The 14,699-nt window shown below is 36.6% G+C and overlaps 1 pseudogene across 1 annotated transcript; it reads right to left on the bottom strand.

The window, feature by feature from the left end:
* Positions 1-6,379: 6,379 nt before the first annotated feature.
* Positions 6,380-14,532, bottom strand: LOC143624881 (membrane-bound O-acyltransferase gup1-like; annotated as a pseudogene). Its single transcript, XR_013152191.1, has 20 exons — positions 14,430-14,532; positions 13,606-13,731; positions 13,464-13,519; positions 13,156-13,337; positions 12,978-13,026; positions 12,776-12,879; positions 12,641-12,705; positions 11,941-12,011; positions 11,810-11,869; positions 11,607-11,720; positions 11,375-11,499; positions 11,229-11,280; positions 11,026-11,088; positions 10,809-10,918; positions 10,637-10,729; positions 10,476-10,557; positions 10,323-10,400; positions 10,138-10,213; positions 10,011-10,060; positions 6,380-6,626 (listed from the first exon to the last, which is right to left on the bottom strand). The product of XR_013152191.1 is annotated as a membrane-bound O-acyltransferase gup1-like (transcript).
* Positions 14,533-14,699: the final 167 nt, after the last annotated feature.

The raw sequence follows: 14,699 nt of genomic DNA, 5'->3' as shown, positions 1-14,699 counted from the left end.
TTCTATAGCATCATCACATAGCCGCTACTAAGCTGCTCTACAAGCAAGCCGAATCAAACCATATTCAACATAAGCTCAAAACTAGATAACTAGTCGACTTGACTTCACTTAAAAGCTCTTAAATCTGAGTTAGAGAGCTGAAAATTGAGCTTGAACTTGGCTCAGATAAATCACGAGTTAGCTTGCAACTCAACAAGCCAGCTTGAAATCGAAGACATCATGCATCAAGCTTTAACGTCATTCTTCCCGCCATGGGTGAAGTTCTTTAGGGACCCGGGGTGGCCCGTTTTTACCGTTAGTAGGGTAAATTTTGCGATTTTTTCTGAAATTTTTATAGGTATTAAACGCGGTCACCCTCGATGATTTTTTTAAATGCTACAGGTCACCACTGATTTTGGTTTTTAAATATAATACCCATCATTTGGTATTTTTATAAAAACTCAAAATTGAGGGGGGGCTATTTGTAAAAATAATATGTTTAAACAAAACATAAAAAATGGCGCGGATTGATTTCTGATTAGGGTTTGGATTTTTATAAAACTCACTCGCGCCCTTGTAACATGTTCGGCTGTTTTGTAATTCTTTTTCTAAGGTACTCACTCTTCCTCTCGGCTCTCGCATTATTATGAATCTTTTAGGTCTTGTTAGTTAAAAATATTATCTAGCTAGTTTTTTTTAACTGTAAGAACAATCGTTTGAATGAATGAAAAAATAGATATATAAACGTCATATTGTTTGTTTCGACCCTAACCGAACCACCGCCACGAACTGAATCGTCGACTCGAAAATTTTTGGGTCCGTGCGGTCACCACCATAACGAAGCCCAAGCTTCGCCACTGCTTCCTGCCACCTCCGCCATCAACATATCCAATATATAAACAAATATAACAGGTGAACCAGTAATGGCCCGGACCATTATTACCCGAGTCTATGACACACTCTTAAAACCATAGTTATTAGACCATCCGTACTCAACGTGTTATGGCCGCGTTTTGCCATATAACATCGGGGGCACACCCCCCCCCCCCCCCCGGCGTTTTAGCTGCTTCTTTTTTTGTGCGTTTTACACAAAACGCAGGAAATGGCTTGAATTTCAAAAAATATAGCCGTTGGGATTAAAAAAAAACTTTTTAACTAAAATCTACACTATAAAAACCAACCTAAACCTCATTTTTTAAACACTACTCTTCTACTTCTCTACCAAATATAACACAATTATTTCTACTACAATACTACCAAAATGTTTTCGGATAACAACCAAAATGTAACACCGCGTCTTTTACCCTTTAAGTTTTAGCTCTAATATACTAACTTATATAAGTATAGGGACCAATCTTGAACAATCTAAACACTTCACCCATCGCGATACGTGACGGGGCAAACATAAGCCCATCGCGTAGCGCGATGGCCTTGCACATAAACCCAGAAATGGGCGGCTTGGCGATACGCGATGGCTCAATCCAAGAGAGCATCGCGTAGTGCGATGACCAGGTTAAGTAACCTGGACACCAACCACGTGTCAACACGTGGCACGATATGACAGGCCACGAGTCACACGCAGATAAGGCGGCGTCTTTTTGCGGCGTCGCGATACGCGACGGGTCACAAGGAACCCATCGCGTATCGCGATGGGGTACTAAATCAGCCTATAAAAGGGGGTGACGGGTATTGAGCTCTCCTCGTCCCATCACAACTCCACATTCACATAGTTAGCATCGAAAGGCGTGCCCGATAGCCGTAACGAGCCGACGTGCCATTTTCTCGAAGTTCGTGCAAAGAAACGAAGTTATAATCAAGTAGCAATCACATAAGCGAGTAGATCAAGATCCTGCCTTTTTCTTATTATCAATCTAAGTATCCGAACTAAGGTAGGAGTTATGTTTAAGTTATTTAAATTATAGCTTAGACTATCAATCAAGGCTATGGCCTTTAACCTTGATCGCTATGGCCTTTAACCTTGATCGTATTTTATAAACATTCTCATTCGCAATCAAGTTTTCATAAACGTTACTTCACGATGAAGTAATGTCAAACAAAAGATATATTTTGACGGGCATGTAGTAACTGGAAGGGGGATATCACTAGTAGTAAGTTTCTCGCCTAAGGAAAAGTAATTCGTATAAATCCCAATCAACCGAGGGACCCGTTTACTTACCTGGAGAAACTTACCAACGTGTTGAACCTATTAGGCCAAAGCATGCTATATCAAACGTCACATAAAACTAAGTGTTTTCATTCACAATCAAAGATAAACGATTTCAAGGTTAAGCTTACAATCATAGCTTAATCATCATTCAAAACATTCATACAAACCTATTCGTGTATAGGTTAAGTATCATTTGCAATCAATCAATCAATCAATCAGTCAAGGTTTTCAACACCGACGGTACAGGTGAATACGTTAACCATTTTAATCAGTCAAAACATATTTATAATCATGAGACGAACGGGTGTTTGTCTTAACGAGTCAATCAATGTCTACATGTGATCGAGTAATCTCTAAAACATTATAATACAAAGTAGAGAATAAAATCAACTCAGACCGAATACGCATGTGTATGGATCCAAACATAACTGTTAAAGCTCAATTAATCAATCAAAGGCAATGAAGCCGCGAACTTAAACGGTCATGACCAGTTCTCTGTTCAAGGCCGTGTTGCTCGGAGAATACCGTTGTGTGTGTAGGGCAGTGGTACATATACCGGATGTAGTAATGCTTCCGCTGAGTTGTCAAGAAAACTATGTTTGTATTGTAATCGTCAATCAAAACATTTTTATCGAGTCATACGTGTTCACCAGCATATAGCTGACGTATTTTTCCAACCCATTGCAGGTAATTAAGCATTAGTAGCATTAGCAAGGATTGGAGTCTTATGAAGATAGAAGCGTGTACAAGATGGCTCCGTTTTTGATAAACAAATCCTTGTATTATGAAACATATATTTTGTAAACTATACTTGGGTGTTTAATTCCCAAGTAAATTTTCAATGTAAATTAATATTATATTCAACCTAAAGTCTTCCGCTAAAATTAACTCATAAACTCTGATATATTTACAAAACAGGTACCAACCTGTGATCACACGCCTAGGCCCTAAGTCGGGGTGTGACACAAAATGTTCTCGGTTTCGGTCAATTTGCCCGTCAAGGCAACGCAAGCAACCAAAATCAACAACCGAACCCATCTACCACCCCGATGCCAACCGTCCCCGTCCCTCAAACCCCCGCATCCGTTCGACGTGCAAATGGCCACGTACATTGCATATCTAGGAAAGTTTATGCCAAATGCGGTGCCCGATTTCCAAAACCCAACCACAAACATTTTTTCCGGTTCGGGTTCCCAACCCGACGACGAGTTCGTGCCGGAGACACAACCCGTCTCGGAGACCGTAGGTGGTTCGAGCCAACGCGGACGTCCGAGAAAACACGCAAAGAAGCCCGTCGGCGAACCTCGGGCTAAAAAGACGGTGTTACCATGGAGTATCGATGAGTGCGTACTATGTGCTCTTGGTGCGCGATATCGGAAGATGCCAAGTGCGGTAGGTTTTTAAAATACATATATATTTTTTTAAATTTCTTAGAACAAACATTGAACTTGTAATGTTTTTATTTTTTTTAGCGAACTATCAAAAACGGGGGTATTTTGACACAAAATTAAAGAGTTGTTCCACGAACTTGGCGGGGACTCGCGTCGAGAAAAAGATTCCTTACTGTCGAAATGGGGCGACATAAACACCAAATGCATGGGTTTCCATACGGTTTTCTCTCGGATGAATCGAATGAGGAGTAGCGGTGTCTCGGACGCGGAAGTTAAGGAAAACGCGTTGACAGAGTATCAACATAAGGTCTCGGGGGCCTCAATTACTTTGGCATTTGGAAAGACCAGTTGAGGTTTCACCCAAAATGGGCCAGGTTTTGGATGCCAACGCCGAAGGTGGCCCGCGTAAAAAAAAAGTCTAAAACATCGTCTTCGGTTGATCCAGACACGCCCCGTTCCGACGCTCGAAAATTCAACCTAAGCGATAATGAAGCTGCGAATCCTTATGCAGATATTACCGAGATGCCTCGGTCGGGGGGTAAAAGAAGCAAGGGCAGGGGAAAGGGGTCGCTTCGTCGTCGGCAACGGGTTCGAATGCCGAAATGGAAAGTCAATTCAACGAAATGAACACTCGACTCAAAGATTTACACGAACTTGGAACCCAACGACTTTAAGTAAATTTGGACGCCATCGAAGTACTTAAAAGGAATGAAATGGACAAAGACATCGAGATTTTATCAAGCGAGCTAACCGAAAACGACCCGAGAGTCCAATCTCTAAAAGCAGCTCGGCAAGCGATAATTTTAGAAAAATACATGTAGTGTTATTAGTATTATTTATGTATTTTTTTTTAATTTAATGTATTGTTTTTATTTTAATTTAGGTTTTCTTTGTAAGTTTAATGTATTTTTTTTAATTTTAATGTTGTTTTTTAATTTTTTGTTTTATTATTTAAATGAATTATTATTTAAAAAAACAAATAAAATTAATAGTGACCGGTCGTCACGTGATACATAATGCCTAGGGGTGGGCAGGGGCGGAACTACAAGAGGGTCAGGAGGGTCCGTTGACCCTCCGGTCGGCCAAATTTGAAGGTTATCGGAATACTCGGTCAAAAGGGTTTTGTACAGTTGACCCTCTTATTATCCTCCTAAAAACATTAAGGTTAAAAGAATAAAAGAAAAGATGAAGAAGGTTTGCGGCGGCGGTGAACAGAAGTCCGATGAACTGTTGTGTTATATATGAAATCGTAGAGAAAAACGAAGAAGATGGTATCTCATTCTCAGTGTTTATTGGGTTAAAAGGCTTGATTGGGCTTTTAAAAAACCGAGCTTGGCCCACATGTGCAATTCAAAAACCTAAACATTTATTTGTTGTATTTTATTTTTCAAGAAAAAATCTTTTCTTTCTTCTATACATGCCGGACTCTTCTCAAACCTCAAGAAAAATCATCATTTCTCTCAGTTTCTTCAAAAATGTGTGGACATAGGTCCTCCTTTTTGCAACCAGTAAAAGTAAGTTTCTTTTAATGTACTTTTGTCATCTTCTATATTATTAATTGTTATTTAAAATAATAAGTATAAATTTAACTGAAGGGTGTATGATTGTTATGTTATATCTTATTCAACACATTCAACTAGATTAGTATTTTATATAATTTTTTTGGACCCATGTTACTTTGAGAGTAAAATTATAAATAGATGGGGAGAGACTTAGGTGTTCAAAAAGAAAAAAAGAAAACATAATTTTATCTATAGACATATTCAGTTAAAGAACCCAAAACAAGTGTCAAGAATTTGTTTTAAGTCTAATGAAAATAATAACAAAAAGTAAAGTCAAGAGGAAATTAAATTATCCATTTTGTTATGTTGAGAAATAAGTTTTTACAAGTGTTGAAAAAGTAGTTTTACAAAGGTTTTCAAGTTATGGGGCCTCGTACGCTACAATTACTAGTCGGCACATCGATTGGTAAAAAACATAGTGATTGATGTACTTTAACGGAAAAAAAACATTTTTATTACGACCCCCCAACTAAAAAGTCCTAGTTCCGCCACGGGGGGTGGGGCATTATGACTACACCCTGTTTTTGTATAAAGTCATAACTCTGACTGGGCACCACATGACGCATAATGCCTTGAACACGGGCTTTATGACTACTCATGGTCTTAAAATCGAGCGTTTTTTACGCTTAAGCGCATTTAAAGCGTCAGGCGCATTAATTGCGATTTGCATGCCACAGATAATCAAAGCGCGGTAATCTTCTCCCAAACTTTCCAATGCATATTAAATACCATTTAAAAACATGTTCATATTCTCTAGGAGTCCCTAAAACTCCATTATTTAAAGGGTTTCATAGTTATTATGGTTTTTTGGTTTAGTATTTGGTTTTTCTATGTTTTGGTCTTTAGTTTTTCAATTTATTATGATATACTTAGTATTTCATGTTTCGGATTTTGGTTGTTTTATAAACTATGTGAAGAATGAATGTATATGTTCTTCATAAGATGCTCTATTTATGTTAAAAATTTTGTTTTTTTAGTGTGCTCTTTTCTTTATAAATCGGGCGCTTTTTTTGCGTTTATCGCCTAGGTGCAAGACCCAGCCTAAACGCTTTCGAGCGCTTATCGCATGTGATAACTATGCTTAAAACCAGGCTCATTTTAATCCAAACCTATCTCAACTCAAAAGCCGACCCGACTCACAAACTTGCCACCCCTAATTTCTAGGATATGGTATAGTGAATACCTAATGCCTGACTTCACTTTAGCCCGGTACTTCCTACACATATGCATACCAAGTATAATGATATATACACCTAACATATCAAACTTAAATACCTCAACCCATTCAATCTTTTACAAGTAAGAACAAACATGCAACTACTATCGATATTATCATTAACCTAATCATACTTTCAAATAAATCCCTAACACTGATCAACTCCTGTATTCGTCTAAATGGTGCCAGCAAATGAAAAGCCCGAGACACGTCAACAAAGTCAAAGACTCTTCGTATTTGGATCGAGATAATAACGATGCTCTTCAACTCTGATGTGCCCTTTGCTTGGAATCTGATACATGGAACATAAGCTGCAATCGAACAAAGTTTTCTGATTAAATTATATTTTATAGCTCAAAAAATACCCCTGCCATACACCACACTAGAGGTGCACAAATCGGTTTTTTTAAAAAAACCGGACCGGTTATTAACCGGACCGGTTTTTTTTGGCCCGGAAAAAAACCGGTTCGGTTAATAACCGGACCGGTTAATAACCGGTTTTTGTATGTCAAAACCCTAACCGGTCTAACCGGTTAGGACCGGTTTAGAAACCGGTTAGAACCGGTTAATAAACCGGTTTTTTTTATTAACCGGTTTTTTAATAACCGGTTTTTAGGTTAACCGATTTTTTTTTTTTTATTTTTTTTTTTTTTTTTAATAACCATTATTTTTTCACAGTATAAACAAACCGGTAACTACAAGGCAAACCGGTAACTACAAGGCAAAACGGACTGACCGAAGCCATTCTTTGCTTTCGTTGTTAGGGTTCTTTGCTTGGAAGATTAAAAACACATAACTTTCATTTATAGTTTTTACATTAAAAATACAAACATTAAATCGTTATCGCATATTCGTAACTCAAAAATACAAACATTAAAGAATGCTTAGACACGATTACATGAACAACTTGCTGTTTCTTACTCATTATTTGCCTCCATGTTTGCAGTTTCTTTAACTAATTTTCTTCGCTACCCGATCCCGAGCTATTTCTTAGGTAATCGTCGTACGCGGCTTCTTCATCGGTCATTGGTTGAGTGTGTCCTTGATTGACCTCTTCTTCATACAAGCCCGCCTCATACTCCATTTCCCCCTCGAGTGAGCGTTGATGTTGTGCCCTATCTAAAGAGTCCAAGTAATCCTTGTAGCAAATCGACATCTCTATAGCTGGTGGAGTGAGTCGAGTCCTCCTAATCGATATAACCCTGCCAGAAACAGAAAAAGCAGACTCCGAAGCTACCGTGGAAGCTTGGACCGTTAGTAAATCTTTGGCCATGGCGGCGAGGATCGGAAACTCATCCTCCTTACCTCTCCACCAAGCCAGCAAATCAAGACTTCTAAATTCATCCGTAGTCATGTGTTTCACAAAGTTGGTACCACCATACCTTCCAAGTTCACTGCTTGGGGTGTTTACCTTTTGACGTTTACCGGCACCATACCTTCCAAGTTCACTGCTTGGGGTGTTTACCTTTTGACGTTTACCGGCGTCTTCCCAAATCATGTAGTACATCCCCATTTCAAGGTCGGTTTGGGATTGGGATTGGGCAACAGCTCTTAACAAGTCATGAATTTGGGAAGACGACCCGTATTTTGTAAGGTAAACATCATACATGTTTGACAAGGTGGTGTTGAAAGCATTCTTTAAAGTTTGGCTATAATAGGGGTTTTGATCGTCGTTTAACTCTAGCTCATCACAAATTTTTTCTATTAAAGCTTCAACACCACCAACATTGATGCAAGGGTTTAACGCAGCAGCACATGTCAAAACAGCGGGTAGTTGTTGAAAATATTTTCTAAATTTTTCTTTCATTTTTACACCCATATCAAAATAAGGTGCACCCCTACAATGAAGTTCACTCAACTTTGTGCACATGACAGCAATTTTTTGTAAAGCAATGGGGCTTGTTGGATAGTAAACCCCGGATAAACTAGTTGTGCAAGATTTAAAAATTTGAAGGACCTCCGTAACGATCTCAATCAATAACCAGTTTCTAGGATCGTACGGTGCACATTTACCCCTACTTGACAAAATTTGATGAAACGCAATTAGTGATTCTTTTTGTTGGATGGCTTTCTCAAACATATCACAAGTCGAGTTCCATCTTGTTGGACAATCCCAATTTGGCCCCAACCATTTACAATTAGCTTCTACACAAAATTTTTTGTATCTTGAAAATGTTTTATTGTTGCTAAAAACATCTCGTAACATTCTTTTAAAATTGTTTCTTTGCGTTTCGATCACGTTTAACCCATCTTGCACGGCCAAGTTGATAATATGTGCAATGCATCGGCTATGAAAAAACGCTCCATCACAAATAGGGTTATACTTTAATTTTAAATGGCCAACCGCGGCCGTATTGTTGGACGCGTTATCAAACGAAATTGAAAAGATTTTATGTTCAATCTTGTATTGTCGAATGACTTTATCCAAGAGTTTAAAAATATTTCTACCCGTGTGCGGGTAATCAAACAATTGAAACGCAACGGTTCGTTTCATCATTTGCCACGACTCGGGGTCAACCCAATGAGCCGTCACACAAATGTATGAGTCGGGCGAACCATTAGGTACCGACCACACATCCGTTGTTAAGTTTACACCAGTTTGTAAGTTTGAAAAGTATGAAATTAGTTCGGATTTAGCGTTTTTCCATGCTTTAAGACAATCTCTTCTAAGGGTCGAACGACTTACGTGTTGGTAGCGTGGTTGAACATACTTTTGCATCATCTCCGTGAATTGAGGGTTGTCGAAGTGGTTGAAAGGAAGTGTTTGTTGAATCACAAAGTTTGAAAACTTTTGACGTACCGCTTCAAGGTCGTACGTAAACACCACTCCTTGATTCGTCATCTCCGGCTGCGAACTACTTCCCGATTCGTCCTTCAAGGCCTTGCAAAAGGGCCTTTGTACATGCGCTTTTAAAGTGGAGTTTGCATCTTTGCCATAAAACTTCAAACAATGTTTGCATCGAGCTTTTTGGCTACCGTTAGACATTTCGCATAGGTCGAAATGTTGCCAAACATCTTGGTTTCGTTTCGTGGGGATGACCCGAACGACCGTTTCTCCCGTGTTCGAGGCACCCATGTTGACGGATGAAGCAGCACTTTGGGAGGCCATGCTAATCGACTACGAAATAAGAGCGTATGGAGTGGTAATGTGGTATAATTGAGCGTGAGATAACAAAATAATCGCGTATGAAATAAACGTTTAGAGCGTTTGGAGTTGTATAATCGAGTGTGATCTAACCAATACCCAACCTAAACTATATATAGATGTTTGTGGGGGTAAAATGGTAAAAAAAAAAAAAACGGCCATATAGCCGTTATACAACGGTCTAAACCGGTTTTTAACCGGTTAACCGGTTATGAAAAAACCGGTTAACCGGTTTTTTTCCAACGGTAAAAAACCGGTTTTTTTTATAAACCGGTTAACCGGTTTATAAAAACCGGTTATTTAAAAAAAACCGGTTTTTTCATTAACCGGTTTGAAAACCGGTTTTGGATCTAAAACTAGTAACCGAAGTACAAACCGGCGGTTTGTAAACCGGTCAAACCGGTTTTTAAAAAACCGGTTTTTGTAAAAACCGGTTTCCGGTTTAAACCGGCAAACCGGTTCCCGAACCGGTTTTTTTGCCCATCTCTACACCACACCACGCAAACAAAATGACTAAAATACTTTTGCAAAAAAACGACTAAAATCGTACCTTTGTGCCGATATAAAACGTCACAAGCAAGCCAAATAGTGTAGGTAGTCCTATAATATGATTAAGATTTTTGTCAACTGCACATCATAATAATTAGGAAAAATAAACTAGTAAGAAAGAGAAAAACCTTCGGCCTGAAGAAAGACTGACTTTAACCAACTTATGCCTGATGGTCCAATCACAAAGCCAACAAGGTTAGCCACCTGTCATATATAAAGTCTATAAAATTCAAAACTAATATAGTTATAAACGTTCAAACTGTATGAACATTGTTACAATTCTAACAAAATAAAGATTATAAAAAAAACAAACCATCAGACAAGTGATTGTAATAGCACCGGCAACCGCACGAAGCTCGCGAAAAACAAACTCTTTAAAAACGTTATCAACCTGCAAAAACAATTATTTAAAATCAATGGTTGCAATTTGATTTCAATATTGAAACAATAAAATGCATTAGATGACCTTAACAGAAGTTGCTGCTGATTTCACAAGCATTTCAGGAATAAAGAATATGCATGTCAACCATGCCCATGAAAGAAGTTTCCTACACAAAATTAGCAATTAGAAGTGGGGCCAAAAAGAGTAATAATATAAGGAACTGGAAAAACAAATGAAAAATATACCATTCAAGATCATGCCATATGGCAACAAATGTGAAGACAACCCACACGTTCAAAAGCTTCCTTTTCGATCCCCCTAAGGGAATGTACATGTACCTATGCTCATTTGTGAAGGGAAAAAAAAGTATGTCACTCTACTTGAAACGAAAAATAAATAAGTATTCAAAACTTGTACCTCACAAGCCATCTGTTAAATGAAGCATGCCAATTTTTCCAAAAACTTTCTAAGTTGTAGCAGTTATTTATACAACGTGGCATATTCTCAGGGGCTTCAATACCACTTACCTAAGTTTTTCATATAACCAAGAAATGAATTAGCAAATAATTAATTGAGTAAAAACGAGTAAAAAAAACGTTAGATGAAAAAAGATATGCTTTTTGAATGAGTTTACCAGTGCCCAAAACCGGAAGTATCGCCAAATGAGGAAAAACTTGAGCCACATGAAGTTTAAAACCTGTTACAGTTAAATAAACTTTTAAAGTCTCAAATTCTTTTCATAAATCTTAAAAGATAAAACCACAGGTTCAAACAATATATAAATACATACAAAGTATATTAAGTGAGAAAGTGAAATTAAGTACCATGAACTCTCACCCCATATCCAACAATAAAGACTTCCATTGGTGATAACTGTTTCCAGATTCCACTAAATATCAAAACACACAGAACCAATTAAAAACAATGCAAATTAAAGAATGACTATATACAATAGAATGATATTTTGTTATTTACAGAATTACCTAATGGCAAATGCATTGTAATAGAAGAAATGTGTCATAACTTCCATAAGAAACAGGCTAAGTACCCATCATAAACCATACCAAACCACTAGTTTAACTGTATAACTCTTCTGAGGCATATCCAGCTGTCACAAAAGATCCCACATTGGTGAGATTATTGTTAACTTTTACTCAAATAAACATGATCTTGTCAAAATTACTTTCATGCCCTTAAAGTTGGATGACATAAAACCTGGGAGGCGAATGCGTTGAAGCTTATAATGGGTCCTGCAATATAAAGAGGTGCGAATAGCAAATAACATAGGTATATAGTATATGAGAACTTGTCGATCCCCACACTTCTCTCCTGAAAAAAGAAAAAATATATTTAGAATTAACTGATATTGATATAAAAGTAATAAAGCCACTAATGTTATTAAAAGTAACTTTACTTGCCTGTAACATTCTGTAGCAGGTTTTCCCAGAAGAACATGTGGTGCAGTGTCGATTGTGCTTCTGCAATACCAGATTTTTAAATTAATTTGGGAAAATGTTATAGTTTTCACAACATATATATAAATATATACCTCTTGATCAACATATGCGTTATGATCTGACCAATGGTAATCATATCCAAAGCTTATCATGCGCAATACGACTGTCATATAAAGAATGAAAGTAAATCTTGTGAGTTTATAGAGGGAAGTGAAAAAAGGTTAAAATTTCAAGTAACATGTACTAACACATCATATGAACACTGGCATGTAAACGAAACTGTTCGGCGAGAAGTTTGTTTATTTAATAAACGTGCAGGCATGAACAAAAATATTTATTCATTTAGTTAAACGAATGAACATGAACACAAATCTCGTTAGTTCATTGATGTTCATGAACATTCAATGTGTTCTTTCATTTAAATTCGTTTATGTTCGTTCATTTATTTTCATTTCAATTTTTTTGGCACATTACAACTTAGTCTAGTTTTAATAGCTTTTTAAGCACAACACATGTTCTTCACATTACTTTTAACTAGTTTTAGCTCAGTTAAGTTAGTTCAAGTAGATTCTAGAATCTCGAACCGTTCGTTTATACTGTTCACAAACGAGCATAAGCAAACACAAGCATGTTCCTTTCTAAACGAACAAACATGAGCAAGAAAACACTGCTCGTTTAATTGTTCATTTTTTTATCGTTTGTTCGGTTAAAGTAAAGCGCACAAATACAAACAATCACTGTTCATGCCCGTTCAGATCATTTACAAGCCTATATGAGTGTGGCAAGTAATACCAAAGTTGAAGCAGATATGCCATCTGAAGGTGCCCCTAAATTTATCCAAATAAGCCCAACGGTTTCTGCATTTTCAAAATAAATTAATGCATCATAAATTAATAATACAGAATAATGACAAATTGAGGGACCCACCCGAAACTGGCAAACGAGTATCCCTCATAAACACGGTTACAAAGAAGAAATGATAGATTGAACACCCAAAGTACAAATGGGAAGTATTTTGTTCGTCCAAATATCTGCATCACAGAAATCAAACTTATTAACAGATACCTAAAGTCATTGGGTATAATAAAATGTGACAGTTGCATTATCAAAGCTTGTATCGTAACTGTACCTTAACCAAAAGGAAATTGGCAGATGTGATTGAGACAATAAAAAAGATGCTGCATTGAGATGAAATACGTAAGACACAACCATTAGTTACTCACAGTTTTATAATAATAAAAAAAAGTTTGGATCGTGTAGATCCTTCATTTTGAAAAAAAAAAAGGAGCATCAAATTGAGGACATACAATGCTCCATGTAGATATGACAAATAGACCAATGAAATCATAAGCCAAACAATGGACATCCCTTCAGCTTTTAAGGTATAAAAAGCCCTCAAACTGTTAGCAATCAATGTAAAAAGTCCAAAGACGCAGGTTAAAATCGGTAAATTGCTGCGAAAATTTCTCCATTGTGCATCAGAAACATCCTGCAATAGTAAAAAAAGAAAGAAAGAAAAAAGAGAGAGAGATCATAAGATATGAAGTTGGCTTGTGCTCATTCTTTTGTCTCAAATGTTGTATATTAATAATATTCATCAACAATGAAAACATACATTAAGCAGGCCCGAGATCAATCCGGGGCGTAAACCATAAAGCTTCTTGTAGTTATCTATTATATGAATATATGTCAAATCAAAGATGAATTAGGAATTAATAAAAGGTACAACAAAGACTATAGAGGAGGTAAAAAGTTACCACGAGACTGCTGTAGGGAATACTGAATGATAATAATGTAGAAAATAACTGCATAAAGAAGAAGAAATACAAGCTCTCGTTGCCTCCATGAGTTATTCATATCTTCCAACCAAAACTATGACCACTCTGCAGATGTTATCATTTACATAATAAAAAAGAATATGTACAAAACTGAATCTCTAAGAGCATACTGAAAAGACTGACAGGAAGTTACAATATAGTTATCAAACAAAGTTATAATAATAATGTTATACAATTATTCATTCTTTTATCAGAAACTGACGCGGTTTAGCAGCCGATCAGATACCGATAACTGGATCAGTAATTCAAAATTACTGCAAGACTCATTACAGATGCCCAAGTTATAATAATAATAATAATAATAATAATAATGTTATACAATTGTTCATTCTTTTATCAGAAACTGACGCGGTTTAGCAGCCGATCGGATACTGATAACTGGATCAATAATTCAAAATTTCTTAATTACTAAAGTTAATTGCCTTTTGATATCTTATGTTGCTGACCAAGCAACAGCTGATACAAAAACTGAACCGAGTATGCCGATCCGAAGTATTGTAAACATAACTTGAAATGGTGATGGACAACATGAGCAGCAAACAGTAGGTTCAAATCATAATGTTATTAGCTATAATAATAATAATAATAATAATAACAATAGCAATAGCAATAGCAATACAAAATGAAGTGGTGTGCTCGTATATATAAACATTTGTAAAATGAAGGATGAACATCACCAGCAAATAATGAAAAGTTGAAGTAAAAAAGTAATAATCAGGGTTTGAATTGAAGAAATTAATTACCTGCCTCGTTAATTTGAGTTGCTTAATGGATTTTCAGATCGCCGTAGCCGCCGATTAGATTTTGGTATGGTATAATTACTTTTTTTTTAAAAAGGTTATTATTATTTTTTTATTTAATAAATTGTTTTTGACGAAAAAAATGGTATTTTAGAATACAATATTATTTTTTTATTTAATAATTATTTAATAAATTGTTTTTGACGAAAAAAAATGGTATTTTAAATTACCAATTAACCACCACCGCTTCGTCACCACCACCACACACTCGAA

Source organism: Bidens hawaiensis, unplaced genomic scaffold, assembly GCF_021521415.1.
Source record: "Bidens hawaiensis isolate Kalapana, Puna unplaced genomic scaffold, B.hawaiensis_p1.1 tig00003988_1, whole genome shotgun sequence".
NCBI lineage: Eukaryota > Viridiplantae > Streptophyta > Magnoliopsida > Asterales > Asteraceae > Bidens > Bidens hawaiensis.
This window is presented reverse-complemented; position numbering and strand designations above follow the sequence as displayed.